Below are 19,377 nucleotides of genomic sequence, written 5' to 3' on the forward strand. Positions count from 1 at the left end.
GTAATCATATTAGTATCAACTAGATACGCTATTGTACTTGGTATCATTACAGGAATGTCAGGTGTAGATCCACCCATGATGTTTGTTTACATTGAGGAGCACTATCTTTTTTTTAGCGGTGACGCCGGTGAGCTATTGTATTCTCCTACGGTGTGTAGTGAATCATGTTTAGCTATTCCTTGTCCTGCAGGGATGGTACTTGTAAGAAACGTACTTTATTTGTTGCCATGGAGGCGAGGATTAGTCATTTAGAAGTAGCTAAAACACTGCAGACTAAGGATGGACATTATCCGCTAGCTAGCCAGCCATGTTTTAATGCACCTCTTCCTGAGGGCGTTTCAGTGTTATAACTTCACCTTTATCGTTAGTTTTTAAGTCAAAATGTATCCATTTTCCCTTTTCTGTCTACACACTGTGTCTGCTTGTAAGTACTCTGTGATTTTACCCTGCTGAACATGCTCCTCTGCTTGTAAAACCAGCAATGTCAAGAAGTAATGACGACGCGCCGTCATGCCTGTAAAAAAAAAAATGTCGAACCGGTACTTTTCAAACAGAGTATAGTACCGTTTTTGATTCATTAGTACCACGATACTATACTCGTACCGGTATACCGTACAACCCTAGTCTCTTGTTGGCAAAGGCAAAGACTAAGGAAGAGGGCTCTTCATGCTTTGCTATGAGGTTTTTCTTCTTTTTCATCAAAGTGATGTCACTTGCAACTTCATTTGACCCCATGGTGGCTTATTTTGCAGCCATGCTCAATATTAAAAAAAAGCAGAGACAAGTGGTGAAACTGTCAGCTTGTGATTATGTCCAAAGACTTCTGGGAAGGTGTTCAGATCAAAACATGGACATTTTCGCCAAAATTTAAATCTTACAAAAACTGGGCCATGATAAAACCTGTGTACAAAAATACACACAATTTTTCATCTCTCAGTCAAAAGTTATTAATTAATTTAAAATGCAACTGTAAAGATGACAGACTTCCTCTTTGCTTCACATCTAGTAGTACGATTTAACATGATGATAGCTTGTCTGATACCGCTGCATTTGTACTCCTTCGTTGATAACAACCCACATGTTGCTTTTACCAAGGCCGTCTTAAGTATGTGTGCACGGGGCGGCAGACCATGACCTCACGCAACTATTGTCCTTGCAGATGTGGCTTGCAGATTACTGCTCAGTTTTTATACGCTACTGGTTTGGTGACTGTTGCTAAAATGTTTATTCAAAGGAGCCCGTGTCTTCTGCAGTGGACATTTGTCTTGTGTATAACCGGTAGAAGTGGGTAGAGTAGCCAAAAATGGTACTCATGTAAGAGTACTGTTAGTACTTTAGAGCAGGTTTTTTCCAAAGTGCGACTCGGGGGCCATTTGCGGCCCGCAGCTAAGTTTCTAACGGCCCGCCACACATTAAAAAAAATAATATTACTACAAAACAACATAAGAAAAGGAATAAAAATGGTCAAATTTAATGAAAAAATGTTGAAATGTCGACACTAATAACACAAAGCGTCATTGCTCAAAAAGTGGTAATGCCTTAAAATCAATGTTATGAATAAAAACATAAATAAATTAATAATAATAATAAAAAAACACATTGAAAATAAAGTAATACAAATAATATATGACTTATTCTTAGCACTATTATGAATTAGGCCTTTTTGTATCCCCAAGACCTTCAGTGTATTTTTTTTTTCAAAACCTGTCATTGCTCAAAAAATAATAATGAATCAAAATCAATGATTGATTGACCTATTCAAGGCTCCAATTACTTCACATCAAATATTTCACTTTGGAGTGGAAAGGGTATATTTTGTGTTTTTTGCCATAAAAAAACAGTTATTTTTTTGTACAAAAATGACATATAACATATTGTTGTTGTTTTTTGTTTTTTTTCCCTTGTATGGACAGCTAGATCTGGAGTTGATTGAGCCGAAGATCCTTAGTCTCAATCAAAAACCAAAGAAAGATCAACCCTTGCGTCAACTATGTTTTATTTATATATATGTATTTGTGTGTGTGTGTATATATATATATGATATATATATATATATATGATATATATATATATATATATATATGATATATATATATATATATATGATATATATATATATATACATATATACATATATATATATATATATATATATATATATATATATATATATACATATATATATATATACATATATATATATATGTATATGTATATGTATATGCATATATGTACATGTATACATGTATATATATATATATATATATATATGTATGTACAGTATACTTTTTTGCCCCACTGTACATACATATATATATATATATATACATATATATATATACATGTATACATCCGGGTTCGGCAGCACTGTTTTCGGTGATCAAAGTATTTTTTCAGTGGTTGACTATTCGTGACATCACTTGTCAATAGTGCACTAAATATTGGGCTGTATATATCCAATCAAACTGTAACAACCTGTTAATGTTAATAATTAATGTCCATGTGGTTTGGATTTGATGTCAATGTTTCCCATGTTTGCAAACATGCCGTCCGTGCCTGAATGGTGATTGGTGAAGAATGAGGAAGTGTTGTTGTGTGTCCTACAGGGAAGTCCGGACTCACAGAGACGAAAGTGTGTACACGGGAGGTAAAACCTGTTGGAATAGTGCCATTTGTTATCATAAGGCTGGTAATAAAAGTGAAGAATAGTGTCAGACTTTGTGTGATGACTTCTGAGGCCTACAATATGTTATATTACTTTAATTTGTTATCAAGTAAAAAAAAAAAACTACTTATTTTCAAGGTGTGGCAGTAATAAAAATGTCTTGGTGGTCCGCCACATTCAATTACATTAAGAGGAAACCCTGACATTTGTTAATTTGATGGTCATATATGGGACGCGAGTCACATGGTTGTCTTATATCAGCGCCGGAAGTAGTAAAATCAGCTGTTCACCTGGCGGGTTTTTCCTGTGTAATAAAGAGGGGATAAAAGGGGAAGTCCTTCTTTGCTGCCACCTTGTTTTATCATATATTACTGCCTTTGCACATGTCAGTGTTTACTTTTGTGTGCACAATAAATCAACACAAAATCCGTACTTTGGAGCAATGTTCAAGGACTCTAGTATTGAGAGTTGTTTGACGTTGGATGCTAGTAAATGTCAGATTTTTTGCAACGTTCAGCCTAAATGCATTATTACAGCTTGATGATTTTTGGCAAGTCTGTTAGTCACTCTCTGTGTGGAGGTGTCACGGATGTCATATTAATACTTGTTTAATTTTCTAATATTTTCGCAATCTACTGATAAGGTCTTGAAGATCGACTGGTCGATCGCGATCTATGGGTTGGTGACCCCTGATCAAGTGGAACAAGTTTGGACTAAAAATAGTAGAAATCATACATCTGTATACCGTATTTTCCGGACCACAGGACGCACCGGATTATAAGGCGCACTGCCGAAGAGCGGGTCTTGTCAGGTCTATTTTCATACAAAAGGCGCACCGTATTATAAGGCGCATTAAAGGGGTCATATTATGTTGTTTTTTTCTAAATTTAAAACACTTCCTTGTGGTCTACATAACATGTAATGGTGGTTCTTTGGTCAAAATGTTGCATAGATTATGTTTTACAGATCATTTTCAAGCGTGGCTCATCTTCGACAGCGTCTTCTCCCCGTCATCTTTGTTGTAGTGGTGTAGCGTGCAAGGACGGCAGTGGAAGAAGTGTCAAAAGATGGAGCTAACTGTTTTAATGACATTCAGACTTTACTTCAATCAATAATGGAGCAGCATCTCCTCATCCGTGGCTCACTAGTGCAACAACGCCCGGAATGTGTCCCGTGAAAAACCGTCCAACCGGAACTCTCTAATAACTAAAGTTCCTTGGGTGAATAATGTAAACTCACTACACCGGTATGTTTTAGCACTGCCAGATCCCAAATACAGATCAGCAGGTACCAGAAGGTAAGAAAAGTTGCTTTTGCATAATATTGCGAAACAAAACGGCAGATAATATGTCTTACCTTATACACACACCATAATAATACTCGTATGTTGAAGCACAGTACAATCCATCAAGCGGTGCGGCTTCATAGCTTACCAAAGTCGTACTAAAACATTATGATAGATTTTTGAGCACTGTGTGTAATGTTCTATATTTTCAATGGAACATATAAAATGTTGGTGTTACTTGAGTCATATTGCAGTCTAAACATATCTCTTATGTGTGACTGCCATCCACTGGTCACACTTATCATTTCACCACGTACCAAATAAAATAGCTTCGAGGTCGGTAAGCACAACCAAAATTATTCCGTACATTAGGCGCACCAGGTTATAAGGCACACTGTCGAGTTTTGAGAAAATGAAAGGATTTTAAGTGCACCTTACAGTCCAAAAAATACGGTAAATACTTGAGTATTTAGTGAAAAAACTACTAAAGTATTGGGTAACTGGTGAGTAATTTCTGATTAAATTTTTTTTAGTTGCTATTTTCATGGTTCTTGCATTACAACCGTGTGTGTGCATGTGCGTGAGGGAGAGACAGCATATACTACAAATGTTACACTTTTTACAGTCACTTATGATGTTATAACAGGGATAATGTTAGCATATGCACAGCATAAACATTAAAAAACATCTGCAACTTACCACGTTTTTTGTAGTTGGAAGTGGTATTCTTGTAAGCTGAAATGTGAATATTTCTACTGACACAGAAGACAGCGCACAATATAAATCACAGGTGTCAAAGTCAAGTCCTGGGGGCCAGATGCGGCCCGCCACTTCAGTTTATTTGGCCCTCGAAAGCCTGGAAATAATATGTATCAATAAAGTACTGTAACTTTTCTTACTAAATGCATTCTTTCATTCTATTTTGGGAGAAGAAAAATATATGTACTGCATGTAATCGCAAATGATGTTAACTTAAATATTGTCTAATAATGCAAAAATATATTATCAAACATTCAAACCATTTTTTAAATAGAAATAAATACTAATAATGATTTCAAAGCAAGTTATCCATCAAATTGTGCAATGTAAAAGTATCAATAGATTTCAAGGTAAAATTGTGAAATTGACTATGGTTTTTACAGCATTTTTGTCTAAATGAAAAATCTACTTCTTTCACTGTAATAAACTGTGGTGCCGTTTTGGCATTTACAGTAATACACCGAAAAATCTACAGTTGTTGAATTGCGGTAAAAAAAGAACTAAAAAAAAATTGGCAGCTCAGGTGCCAAAATTTTACTGTAAAATTGCATTTTTTTTATTTACAGTAAAAAAACAAATGTAAATTTTACAGTAAAATTCTGGCAACTGAGGTGCCTTTTTTTTTCTTTTTGACCATGAAAACAGCAGTATTGTTTTTCCATTTACAGTAATATACATCTAAATTTGAGGTGAAATTATTGCAACTTACCATATATATATTTTTTATTTTAGTTTTTTTTTTAAAATGCATTTAAAAATTGTGTAATAATAGTATTCACTGTTAGAAGCGGCCCTCTGGGGCCAAACATGACTGCGATGTGGCCCTCAGTGAAAACGACTTTGACACCTCTGATAAATGATCTTTTTACTAGTTTGTCAGTTAACATTGAGTTGCGCTGCCTTGTCTGACATCACGTCACTTTTCACAGTGTGTAGTTTGATTGAAGTCATGTGACTGCCTGGCTCCGTTTGATTGCTGAAATGGAGTCAAGCATCACTCGTGCATATGTTGAATTGGTGCAACAAAGTCATGTGACCGTGCCGGCTGTAAGAAGTCTCTCTAGCAAGCCAAAACAATGTATTTGCAAGCAGTAATTAATAGACTATTAATTAATATGATGATGATTTGGATAAATGTTGCAATTGGAATGAAACTCAATGTAATGGAGTATAAGTAGCATTTCTTCTTCACAGAAATATTAAAGTAAAAAGTATGTTTCATAAAAAAAAAAAAAATTCACACAAAAACTTACTTCAGTAAATGTAACGGAGGAAACGGAGTAAATGCAGGGCTACTTCATTATCCGGTATTTATTATTTTGACAAAACCCAAAACAGAGTATGCTGTTTTGGAGGAGCATATTAGGATTGATGAGTAGGTTAAAAGGGAGAAAACAAAGGTGCAAAGTTTGCAGTATAGTATATGGTAGAGCTGTAAAAGTCTGCAAATATGTAATGGTTCAACCTTCACGCTAATCGCATGATTGCACATTTTATGCTTGTTTTGCGGTCATTGTGTTTCTAGAGTGATATCAGGAGAGATGATAAAGCTTCAAGTTAACAATAAAATACAGGTTTTATGTTTTTTTTTAAAGGGGGCCTATGATGATTTTAACACACTTTCTGGTGGTCTAGATAAGGGTGTTGTGTATCAGAGAAGGGAAGGAGGCGACAACCAGGGCAGGACTGAGGTTTACAAGGTTTATTTGAAACCTTTGATGAATACGTGGCGTGTGTATGCTACTCAAAGTGAGTGAGTGTTGACTATGTGTAAAAGTAATAATGTAAATGTTACCAAGGGTTGTTGTCTGTAAATGTTGGTTGTATCTTTCGTCGTTATCCAAGGGGAAAGGCGAAGAGGCAGTTCGTGGACAGGCAAGTGGTCGTGGGCAAGAGCAGGGCAGCGTGGTCTAGGTCCGAGCAGGGAGGTCGTGGATCGAGGAGGGCAGTTAGAAATCCGGATGGGTGTCGAGTGACAAGGCACGATCACGGAGGTCAGGAGAGTCACTGTGGAAATACAAAAGGGCATGAACCAGGGGGAAAACACGGAGAGAGAGCAAAACAAGGATGAGGAAATCACTGGGAAAGGAATGCCAGACGTGATGCTTACTGGAAGGTTAGCTACGTTCTGGCAAAGGTTCCTTGGGTCCGCTGGTCTTCATGCGGCTCCCCCTCGTCAGGTCCAGGTGCTCTGATGACTGATTGCTTGCAGGCTTGTTGCTGTGTTGTGCTCAGCGCGAGCAGAGGTGTGTCTGAGTGTGCTGCCAGCAGAGGGGTTAACAGAAGTGCCTGCAGCTCCAGCTGCAGAGGAAATGTGGGTTCGACTCCGCGTCATGACAGTACCCCCCCCCCCCCCCCCCCTTATGCGAGGCCTCCGACGAGCGCCGGGGAGCATCAGGATTGGCACGGTAGAAATCCTCTAGAAGTGAGGGATCGGCAAGGTAGGAGGCTGGCACCCAAGATCTGTCTTCAGGTCCATATCCCTCCCAGTCGACCAAATAAACGAGCCCCCTACCCTGTCGACGGACCCTGAGAATCTCCTTAACCGACCAAACCTGATCTCCATTGGGTAAGAACCTAGAGGGTGGGGGGGCAGGGACAGGAGGGGACAGAGCGCTCTCCGCTACCGGTTTAATCTGGGAAACATGGACCACTGGATGCCGCTTGACCGAGGGTGGGAGAGCCAATTTAACTGATACAGGATTTATGATAGACATGATGGAGAACGGACCAACATAACGTGGAGCCAATTTCTTAGAAGGTACCTGGAGGCTGAGGTCCTTAGTGAGAAGCATAACTTGTTGTCCTGGTTTATAGGACGGAGCTGGAATGCGATGACGGTTGGCGTTGCGACACATTTTCTCGGATGCTCTTTCCAAAGCTGCACGAGCGGCTCTCCACACCCTCTGACACCGTCTAATATGAGCTCTAGTAGACGGTACAGCGATCTCCAGTTCTTGTTGGGGAAACAAAGGGGGTTGATAACCTAATGAGCACTCAAATGGAGACATACCGGTAGCGGAGCTCTTCAAGGAGTTATAGGAAAACTCCACCCATGGCAGAAACTTGCTCCAGGATGTGGGTTGACGACTGGCGACACATCGGAGCATGCTCTCCAAGCTTTGATTCGCTCTCTCGGCCTGCCCGTTGCTTTAGGGATGATATCCCGATGTGAGGCTGACCGAGGCCCCGATTCCCTTGCAGAAAGCTCTCCATACTTGCGACGTAAACTGAGGGCCTCGGTCAGAAACGATATCCACCGGAATACCATGCTGGTTGACGACGTGAAGTGTGAGGAGGTCAGAAGTCTCTGAAGCAGTAGGTAACTTGCGCAGCGGAATGAAATGGGCTGCTTTGGAGAAACGATCAACAATTGTAAGGATCGTGGTGTTACCTCTGGAAGCTGGAAATCCCGTGACAAAATCCAGGGCGATGTGCGACCAAGGACGAGCAGGAATGGAGAGAGGGCGAAGAAGACCAGCAGGAGGCCTGTGTGACGTCTTACTGCGGGCACAAGTTGAACAAGCAGCGATAAACTCCCGAGTGTCCTTGGCCATGGATGGCCACCAAAAACGTCTTCGCAGCAGTGATAGGGTTCGTTGAAAGCCAGGATGGCATGAGAACAGGCTTGAGTGCCCCCAATCCAGGACCCTGGGTCGTAGCTCCCGATGGACGAACAGTCTGTCGGGAGGTCCACCTCCCGGTCCTGGATTGGAATGCAGTGCAGACTTAACCAGGTCCTCCACTTTCCAAGTTACCATCCCTATGATGCAAGTGGGAGGAAGGATGGGTTCTGCCACTGCCGGACCGGTAGGTTCTTTCAGAAATAGCCGAGACAGTGCGTCAGCCTTAGTGTTCTTGGACCCAGGTCTGAAAGAAAGCACGTAATTTAAGAGAGAGAAAAATTGCTGCCACCTTGCCTGGCGATTGTTGATCCTCTTGGCAGCTCGGATGTGTAGGAGGTTGCTGTGGTCAGTAAGGATCTGAAACTGGTGTCTAGCTCCTTCCAACCAGTGTCTCCATTCCACCAGGGCCTCATGGACCGCCAGTAATTCTCTATTCCCAGCATCATAATTCTGTTCGGCCGTGGTCAGGCGCCTGGAGAAAAAAGCAACAGGGTGAACCAAATTGTCATTCTTTGACCGTTGAGAGAGAATAGCCCCAATCCCCGAGTCTGAGGCGTCAACCTCCACCAAAAAAGCAGTATCTAAGTCGGGATGGACTAGAACGGGGGCAGAAACAAAACGCTCCCTTAACTCCTCGAAGGCCTTCCTCACCAAAAGAGTCCACACAAAAGGAACGTTTGTAGACGTGAGTGAATGGAGTGGTGCCGCAACTCTACTGAAGTCTTGAATGAATCGGCGGTAGAAGCCAGCGAAGCCGAGGAACCTCCGAAGTTCCGTCCCAGTAGTGGGTTGCGGCCACTTCACCACGGCCTCCACCTTCTTCGGGTCTGGCCTTATGTGACCCTTTTCAACCACGAATCAGAGGAACTCCACCGAAGAGGAGTGGAAGCAGCACTTTTCAGCCTTAACAAATAGACAGTTTTCCAAAAGACGTTGCAGGACAAGTCGAACATGTTTCTGGTGATCAGAGAGGTTACGGGAGAAAATTAGAATATCATCGAGGTATACTACCATGAATTGGTCCAGCATGTCCCGAAGAATGTCATTGACAAGAGTTTGAAAAACTGCAGGTGCGTTGGTGAGTCCAAAAGGCATCACCCGATACTCATAATGCCCCATATGAGTGTTGAAAGCCGTCTTCCACTCGTCCCCCTCTTTGATCCGGACCAGGTGATAGGCGTTACGAAGATCCAGTTTGGTAAATATGGTAGCAGGTGCCAAAGGTTCAAAAGATGAGTTGAGTAGTGGAAGAGGGTACTTATTCTTAATTGTGATGTTAAGGTGACGGTAGTCAATGCAGGGACGAAGGGATCCGTCCTTCTTGGAGACGAAAAAGAATCCCGCCGCCAGTGGAGACTTTGATGGTGTAATGATGCCTGAGGCAAGGCCCTCGGTGATATAGTTCCTCATAGCTTCTTTCTCTGGCAGAGATAAATTGTATAGGCGACTAGACGGTAAAGTAGCGTTAGGGAGTAACTCGATGGCACAATCATAAGGTCTATGAGGGGGTAGTCCCAGGGCACGTACCTTGTTGAAGACCTCGGCTAAGTCATGGTAGCAAGCTGGAACCAGAGATAGATCTACTTGGGGAGTCGTGGTAGTGGAATGGTAGACCGGATGAGATGCTGATCCAAGACAGTTGACCATGCAGGGAGTGCTCCATGCCAGAATTTTGCCGGAAGACCAAGAGATATGAGGGTTGTGGTGACGAAGCCAAGATCTTCCAAAGTACCAGCGGGGCTACCGGAGCTTCCAGCACCCATAAACTAATGGTCTCTCTGTGATTTCCAGAAATGGTCATGGAAAGGGGCTCAGTGCGGTAATTGATGGGGCCCAATGGCCGTCCATCCAGGGCCTGTGCTGGCAGCGTCTTGTCCAGAGAGATCAGGGGAATGCCCATCTGCCGGGCGAACTTGTAGTCCAAAAGACTTTCATCAGCTCCAGAGTCCACAAATGCCTGTACTTGAATGCTCCTCTGGTCCCAGGCCAGAATAGCGGGTAGCAGTATGTCGGGGTTTTCCTCATTACGGGGAAATAAAGTATGGCTCACCAGGACTGCCATTGAGGTAGTTCTCTGGTTTCGTTCTGCTGCTCGCTCACAAAGTCTTAGGTCAAATTGGAGGGCTAGTTCGATGAGGTCCTTGCAGGAAGTAGGTCTGTCTCTCAGTAGACCGTCCTTAATCTCTTCAGAGAGGCCGCGGCGGAATGCGCTTTGGAGCGCCCGGTCCCCCCAACCGCTGTCCGCCGCCAGGGTCCGGAATTCCAGGGTATAGGCTGCCACGGAACGTGAACCCTGCGAAATGGAGTGTAGACGTCCAGCCGCGTCCCCCCCATCCTTGGGGTGATCAAAGACAGCCCGAAATTCTGCACGGAACGCAGAATAGTCGGCGTTGAGCCCAATGGTCCTGTCGACTGCAGCAGTAGCCCACTTGAGAGCCGGGCCGGAAAGTAAGGAGAAAATAAATGCAATCTTGGCGCCGTCTGAGGAATAACGGGAGGGCTGGTGCCGAAAAATGAGGTCACATTGTACCAAAAACCCTCTACAAAGTTCAAAGTCCCCTTCAAAGGGTTTAGGGCTGGCAATCCTGGGCTCTCGTTCCAGAATGCTGTATTCGGGTCCAGGAACTGGAGAAGCACGTGGAGGTACCACCGGTCCAGAACTGGCCCCGGGGCACATGTTGTCCAGCTTGGAATAAAGTCTGGTAAAAGCTCTCTCAAGATGATCCTCAAGGGCAGTAAACCGAACCTGGTGTTCGCTAACGACGGAGCTAAGGATAGCTAGGTCGGAAGATATGGCTATCCGGGCCTGGGGCTTGCTGCTGTCGCCTGGTTCCGACATGTTGGCCAGAACGTACTGTTGTGTATCAGAGAAGGGAAGGAGGCAACAACCAGGGCAGGACTGAGGTTTGCAAGGTTTATTTGAAACCTTTGATGAATACGTGGCGTGTGTATGCTACTCAAAGTGAGTGAGTGTTGACTATGTGTAAAATTAATAATGTAAATGTTACCAAGGGTTGTTGTCTGTAAATGTTGGTTGTATCTTTCGTCGTTATCCAAGGGGAAAGGCGAAGAGGCAGTTCGTGGACAGGCAAGTGGTCGTGGGCAAGAGCAAGGCAGCGTGGTCTAGGTCCGAGCAGGGAGGTCGTGGATCGAGGAGGGCAGTTACAAATCCGGATGGGTGTCGAGTGACAAGGCACGATCACGGAGGTCAGGAGAGTCACTGTGGAAATACAAAAGGGCATGAACCAGGGGGAAAACACGGAGAGAGAGCAAAACAAGGACGAGGAAATCACTGGGAAAGGAATGCCAGACGTGATGCTTACTGGAAGGTTAGCGACGTTCTGGCAAAGGTTCCTTGGGTCCGCTGGTCTTTATGCCGCTCCCCCTCGTCAGGTCCAGGTGCTCTGATGACTGATTGCTTGCAGGCTTGTTGCTGTGTGGGCGTGTTGTGCTCAGCGCGAGCAGAGGTGTGTCTGAGTGTGCTGCCAGCAGAGGGGTTAACAGAAGTGCCTGCAGCTGCAGAGGAAATGTGGGTTCGACTCCGCGTCATGACAAAGGGGTTATTAACCTTTTTAGCCTCAGGGCCCAACTTTTGCACTACAGAGGGGTGCAGGGCCCACTCAAATATTAACACTTAACACTGAATTAGTACTTTTGATTTTAATCATATTTATTAATCATATCTAACCTACTTTTGGTTAGACAGGATAGACCTTGTCAAATGATATGAAACAATTTGTCAATCATAATGATGATTTATTTAACACAAACATTAGGCTTAGGTAAGGCGTTTTAGAATAATCAATCAATGTTTATTTATATAGCCCTAAATCACAAAAGTCTCAAAGGGCTGCACAAGCCACATAAATACTAATTATACTGCATATGAAGAGGCTAATAAATGACTAAAATAATTTAACATATAATTATGCTGTGCTAAATTAATAATGAATATGCTTATTAACTAAAATGTCAATAAAATTAAAGTGCAAAATGAAAATACAGCTTCACCACTCTAGTCATAATGTTTGCGCTTAAAATACTTTTCTATGACTTTAGCTCCAGACTTTGTCAATTTGCTTGATAATTTCATTACTGCCACGAGTGGTGGAAAAGTGTATGACTACTGAGTACTGGTTTCGCCCACACACACCACAGCTGAGAAACATCTTTTTTGGTGGCCCCCTAGGGCAGACCTGGGCAAATTACAGCCCGCGGGCCATTACCGCCCGTTAAGATTTCATATCCTAACCGCCGGACCTTTCCAAAAATTTTTTTTAGACCTTTAACATCGAAACTGTAGCTGTCATTATGACGTGCAGTACATATTACCGTAAGTCTTGAACTTTAGAGGGTATTTCAATGGTTGAGATCTGCGCTTTTGAGTGATATACCGTATTTCCTTGAATAGCCGCAGGGGCGCTAATTAATTTAAAACCTCTTCTCACTCCTGCGGTTACCAAAACCATGCGGAATGAGCAAGCATGCTCTAATTATTTTAAAACCTCTTCTCACTCCGGCGCATACCTTATCATTAAAAACACATTTAATAAAAAAAACGTTATTATGATCTTACCTTTACTTGTAGATGGGTCCATGTGCAGCTGCTTCTGATCAAAGGCAGTCTTTCTCATCTTTCTTCAATTTTAAAAGTCTCTGGAGATATTCCTTTAATTATTACCTCCTGCTTCGATTGAAAGTCCAGTTTAGAAAACGGTTTTATTTTAGATATGTAATCCTCCATGTTAAAAGTGCAAGCAAACAATTGCTGCATGCTTGCTGCTTGTTGTCTTCTTCTGCAGTACCTGTCTCCTGCAGTACTGGTAGTCGCAAGAAGGATCACTAGCGCCCTCTACCTCCTGGAGGCGGGAGTCATTTAATGACTCATATTTGACCCGGCGGAAGTGCCAAGCATGCGCTAATTATTTTGCGAAACGAGTTTGACCCGGCTGTAATTCTAGGCAGGCGAATACTATATTCCCGGCGCCAATTCAAGGAAATACGGTACGAGTAATTACGGTAATCTACGTCACAGCCGCTCAGACAGGCACAAAGCAGTGTAGGCGGCATGTGTTTCCAGAGCAGCCAGGGACAGACACAGATTTTTACAACAAAGTTCTGCAGAAAAGTGATATCATATGTTTTTTTGAACCTCTGTGTTCATATTTCGCCGTTTAGCTTGATCGTAAAAGATGTTGATTGAGGAGCAGGTCTGAGACTTAAAGGCCTACTGAAAGCCACTACTACCGACCACGCAGTCTGATAGTTTATATATCAATGATGAAATCTTAACATTGCAACACATGCCAATACGGTCGGGTTAACTTATAAAGTGCAATTTTAAATTTCCCGGCAAACTTCCGGCTGAAAACGTTTCGATATGATGACGTTTGCGCGTGACGTCAATGGTTGAAGCGGAAGTATTCGGAGCCCATTGAATCCAATACAAAAAGCTCTGTTTTCATCTCAAAATTCCACAGTATTCTGGACATCTGTGTTGGTGAATCTTTTGCAATTTGTTTAATGAACAATGGAGACTGCAAAGAAGAAAGTTCTAGGTGGGATCGGTGTATTAGCGGCACAACCAGGAGGACTTTGAGGATAACAGACGTGCTAGCCGAACAACCTCACCTTGACTTCCTCCGTCTTCGGGCCGCCGACCGCATCGGTGATCGGGTGAAGTCCTTCGTCGTACCGTCGATTGCTGGAACGCAGGTGAGCACGGGTGTTGATGAGCAGATGAGGGCTGGCGTAGGTGCAGAGCTAATGTTTTTAGCATAGCTCTGTCGAGGTTCCGTAGCTAAGTTAGCTTCAATGGTGTCGTTAGCAACAGCATTCGCCAAGCTGTAAAGCATTAACCGTGTAGTTACATGTCCAGAGTTTGGTAGTATTGTTGATCTTCTGTCTATCCTTCCATTCAGGGGTGTATTTGTTTTGTTTCTATATGCAGTTAAGCCCGATGCTATCACGTTAGCTCAGTAGCTAAAGTGCTTCACCGATGTATTGTCGTGGAGATAAAAGTCACTGTGAATGTCCATTTCGCGTTCTCGACTCTCATTTTCAAGAGGATATAGTATCCGAGGTGGTTTAAAATACAAATCCGTGATCCACAATAGAAAAAGGATAAAGTGTGGAATCCAATGAACCCTTGTACCTAAGTTACGGTCAGAGCGAAAAAAGATACGTCCTGCACTGCACGCTAGTCCTTCACTTTCACGTTCCTCATCCACGAATCTTTCATCCTCGCTCAAATTAATGGGGTAATCGTCGCTTTCTCAGTCCGAATCGCTCTCGCTGCATTGTAAACAATGGGGAAATGTGAGCAGCTCTTCCTCCGGTGACGTCACGCTACTTCCGGTAGAGGCAACGCTTTTTTTTATCAGAGACCAAAAGTTGCGAACTTTATCGTCGTTGTTCTATACTAAATCCTTTCAGCAAAAATATGGCAATATCGCGAAATGATCAAGTATGACACATAAAATGGATCTGCTATCCCTGTTTGAATAAAACAATTTCATTTCAGTAGGCCTTTAAAATAGGAGCGACGTAAATATGTTGTTCATATTCAGTGTTTTATCGTTCATAGTTAATGCTGTAAATCCCACATTCTTTATTTTCATGTACATTCTGTGTGTCCCATTCAGTAAACAAACATAGAATTACATTCCGTTTTTTTTAAGTGGTCTGTCGTAACGTTTTTAGCATTCTATCAGACATTATTGTCAGTTTTTGGATTGGTGTTCCTGAAAAAAGGGACTCCAGCACACATAGTGTACAACAGATTTGTACAGCTAAAATATAGTATACACGCATACACACTGGCTCCCAGACACATTTTTTTCCTCTCAATGTAGCCCCCGAGTTAAAATAATTGCCCAGGTCTGCTCTAGGGGTTGCTTGCGGCCCTACGGTTAAGATACACAGGTCTAGGTAATATGTGTTGGATATGCTTTGGTGTAAATGATGCCTGAATTTTGCTCCAGATTCACATTTATAACCCAAGAGCTTCAATTTGTGGAGGCGTTCCAAGATTTTAAATTAAGACCACGCTCAATATTTTGAAAATTCACACTGTTTAGATATATATCTTGAAGATGAACATCACTATTTTTTTTCAGTCACATTCGGTTAATAAACTTTATAAACAGTATATAGGTTCTCCGGTCACAACATTAGGTACACCTGCTTCGATCAATACAGCCCTGCATTAGAAAAAGGTCCTTCTACCAGCATTTATGTCACTGTGTTATTTTGCACATGCCAAGATTAGATTCAAATAATGATATGATGATCCTTTCTGGTTTAAAGTGGAGTTGTGGCTTTATATTATTGTGCTGAAAGTTTTTTGTGTTGTAATTAATGATATTTTCTGTGGCGTTTGCATTTGCATGTTCTCCCCGTGACTGCGTGGGTTCCCTCCGGGTACTCCGGCTTCCTCCCGCCTCCAAAGACATGCACCTGGGGATAGGTTGATTGGCAACACTAAATTGGCCCTAGTGTGTGAATGTGAGTGTGAATGTTGTCTGTCTATCTGTGTTGGCCCTGCGATGAGGTGGCGACTTGTCCAGGGTGTACCCCGCCTTCCGCCCGATTGCAGCTGAGATAGGCTCCAGCGCCCCCCGCGACCCCGAAGGGAATAAGCGGTAGAAAATGGATGGATGGATGGTTTGCATTTGGTGTGATCTTTCTCGACCAACATTTTTGTTTTGGTGACGCCACAGATGGGCAAACAGACTTAAATAAAGTTTACGTTGTATTTATTAAAAGTGCTAAACTTCATGTGAAGTCTGCCGTTCTTAAATCCATTATTTTCTTTTTTTTAGTATCGAGAAAATTGATACATTGTGTCAAAATAAGTAGAAACCCCCTCCCTGTCCTGCAAGCCTTAGAAAGGCTAATCCCCCCTTTAAAACGATGTTGGATCGATACTTATCTTCTGGAATGCCAACTTGCAGAGCACTGATCGATATACATGAAATGTAGGAATATAAATCAAATTAATTAACATATCATCAATCGTTACAACCCTAATGAAAATAATACTTTATCCTACTTTCTCAAATCAAGTCATAAATTTCCCCGTCCTTTTTCGTCGGAGGTCAGCGACTAATCCAATTTCGTTATGGCCCAAACGTCGTGGACAAATAAACACAAAAGTATTGATTTAATAGCATTTATTTTATAGTCATAGAGCAGGGGGAAGGGCATGTAACGGAAGTAATACACAGAAGCAAGGAGGAGGAGGCCAGAATGACCAACATGTGACAGTTTGTCAGTTTTTTACTTCACAAATTACTCTAAAACACAAGGCTTTTGAAACCGCATGAAAGCTTACGCCTAAAAGCATAAATCTTATAATGAGACACCTTGGCATTGGATTGATTTACCCTCTCTGTCAAGGTCGAATTTGGATCTACTCGAAATGTGCATGTATGCCAAAGATTCTCAGATTTAAATGTTTATTTCTCTTTTCCTTCTGTCATGGCAACAGTTGTATGGCCCTGCTGCTCGTCACTGACCGTTTACTTTTGTACCTCAGAACATATCTGCTTGGACCTTCAGAACCTTGCATTGAATAAATAGAAACTAGATATTTTAATGCTTCATCAATCTTTCTGTTGCCAAGGTCTTCCATCCCCTCATTATTCCCCTATCTGCAATTGCTGTGTTTTTCATCCCTAAAATCCATAAATTAAACGTTCTCTACTGTTGTTAGCTGGATACTTACAGTTGTACAATTGTATCTAAAGTGACAGGTTAAAAGTATCAGATATGACAAAACCCAAAACCAGTGAAGTTGGCTCTTTGTGTAAATGGTAAATAAAAACAGAATACAATGATTTGCAAATCCTTTTCAACCTATATTCAATTGAATAGACTGCAAAGACAAGATACTTAACGTTCGAACTGGTAAACGTTGTTCTATTTTTTGCAAATATTAGCTCATTTGGAATTTAATGCCTGCAAAATGTGGCACAAGTGGCAAAAAAGACTGAGAAAGTTGAGGAATGCTCATCAAATAGATGTTTGGAAGCAATTGTCACACGTGACAACACACAAATGCTACTGAGGAGGCATCTTGATCCCTCTGTCCTCACGCGATGCAACTAAAACTAAATAAACAGCTGACATCTAAACAGATCATCTTTTTGTGCATAATTTTGAGACAGCCATTTAGGTTGGGGCTGTAACGATCCATTGATTATTTCAAATAGAAAAAAGCTTTGACATGTACAAAACCCAAAACCAGTGAAGTTGACACGTTGTGTAAATAGTGAAAAAAAATAGAAAACAATGATTTGCAAATACTTTACAACCTATATTCAATTGAATTGACCGCAAAGACAAGATACTTAACATTCGAACTGGTATACTTTGTTATTGTTTGCAAATATTAGCTCATTTGGAATTTTAATGCCTGCAACATATTTTAAAAAAGGTGGCACAAGTGGCAAAAAAGACTGAGAAAGTTGAGGAATGCTCTTCAAACACTTATTTGGAACATCCCACAGGTGAACAGGCTAATTTGGAACAGATGGGTGACTTGATTGGGTTTAAAAGCAGCATCCATGAAATGCTCAGTCATTCACAAACAAGGATGGGAACAAATGTGTGAGCAAATTGTCCAACAGTTTAAGAACAACATTTATCAACGAGCTATTGCAAGGAATTTAGGGATTTCACCATCTACGGTCCGTAATATTATCAAAAGGTGCAGAGAATCTGGAGAAATCACTGCACGTAAGCAGCAAAGCTGAAAACCAACATTGAATGCCCGTGACCTTTGATCCCTTAGGCGCTACTGCATCAAAAAACAACATAAGTATGTAAAGGATATCACCACATGGGTTCAGGAACACTTCAGAAAACCACTGTCAGTAACTACAGTTTGTCACTACATCCTTAAGTGCAAGTTAAAACTCTACTATGCAAAGGGAAAGCCATTTATCAACAACACCCAGAAACGCTGCCGACTTTGCTGGGCCCGAGCTCATCTAAGATGGACTGATGCAAAGTGGAAAAGTGTTTTATGGTCTGACAAGTCCACATTTCACATTGTTTTTTGGATAATGTGGACGTCGTGTCCTCCGGACCAAAGAGGAAAAGAACCATCCGGACTGTTATAGCCGCAAAATTCAAAAGCCAGCATCTGTGATGGTATGGGGGTGTATTAGTGCCCAAGGCATGGGTAACTTACTCATCTGTGAAGGCACCATTAATGCTGAAAGGTACATACAGGTTTTGGAGCAACATATGTTGCCATCCAAGCAACGTTATAATGGGCACCCCTGCTTATTTCAGCAAGACAATGCCAAGCCACGTGTTACAACAGCGTGGCTTCATAGTAAAAGAGTTTGGATACTAGACTGGCCTGCCTGTAGTCCAGACCTGTCTCCCATTGAAAATGTGTGGCGCAATATGAAGCGTAAAATACCACAACGGAGACCCCGGACTGTTGAACAACTTAAGCTGTACGTCAAGCAGGAATGGGAAAGAATTCCACCTGAAAAGCTTCAAAAATGGGTCTCCTCAGTTCCCAAACGTTTACTGAGTGTTGTTAAAAGGAAAGGCCATGTAACACAGTGGTAAAAATGCCCCTGTGACAACTTTTTTGCAATGTGTTGCTGCCATTAAATTCTATGTTAATGATTATTTGCCAAAAAAAATTATGTTTCTCAGTTGGAACATTAAATATCTTGTCTTTGCAGTCTATTCAATTGAATATAGGTTGAAACGGATTTGTAAATGTACTTTATTTACCATTTACACAACGTGCCAACTTCACTGGTTTTGGGTTTTGTATTTCTGCTTTCCCCTCACCTAGCAATATCCTTTATTTATACTTCCAATGTTTTTGTGCTCCCATGTGTTTGTCAGTTCAATTGTGTTGAAGTGAAAAGTACGGAAATAGAAACTCCCCAAACCACGGCAGGAATGGGCTTGTTTTCGCCGCTGTCTTTCCTTGATGCTATTCAGAAACATAAAAGAACTTCTTCTTTAAATAGATTGCCTGAAGTTAGGCATATTACAGGTGCAAGGAA

The sequence above is a fragment of the Entelurus aequoreus genome, linkage group LG16 (assembly GCF_033978785.1).
Source record: "Entelurus aequoreus isolate RoL-2023_Sb linkage group LG16, RoL_Eaeq_v1.1, whole genome shotgun sequence".
Taxonomy (NCBI): Eukaryota; Metazoa; Chordata; class Actinopteri; order Syngnathiformes; family Syngnathidae; genus Entelurus; species Entelurus aequoreus.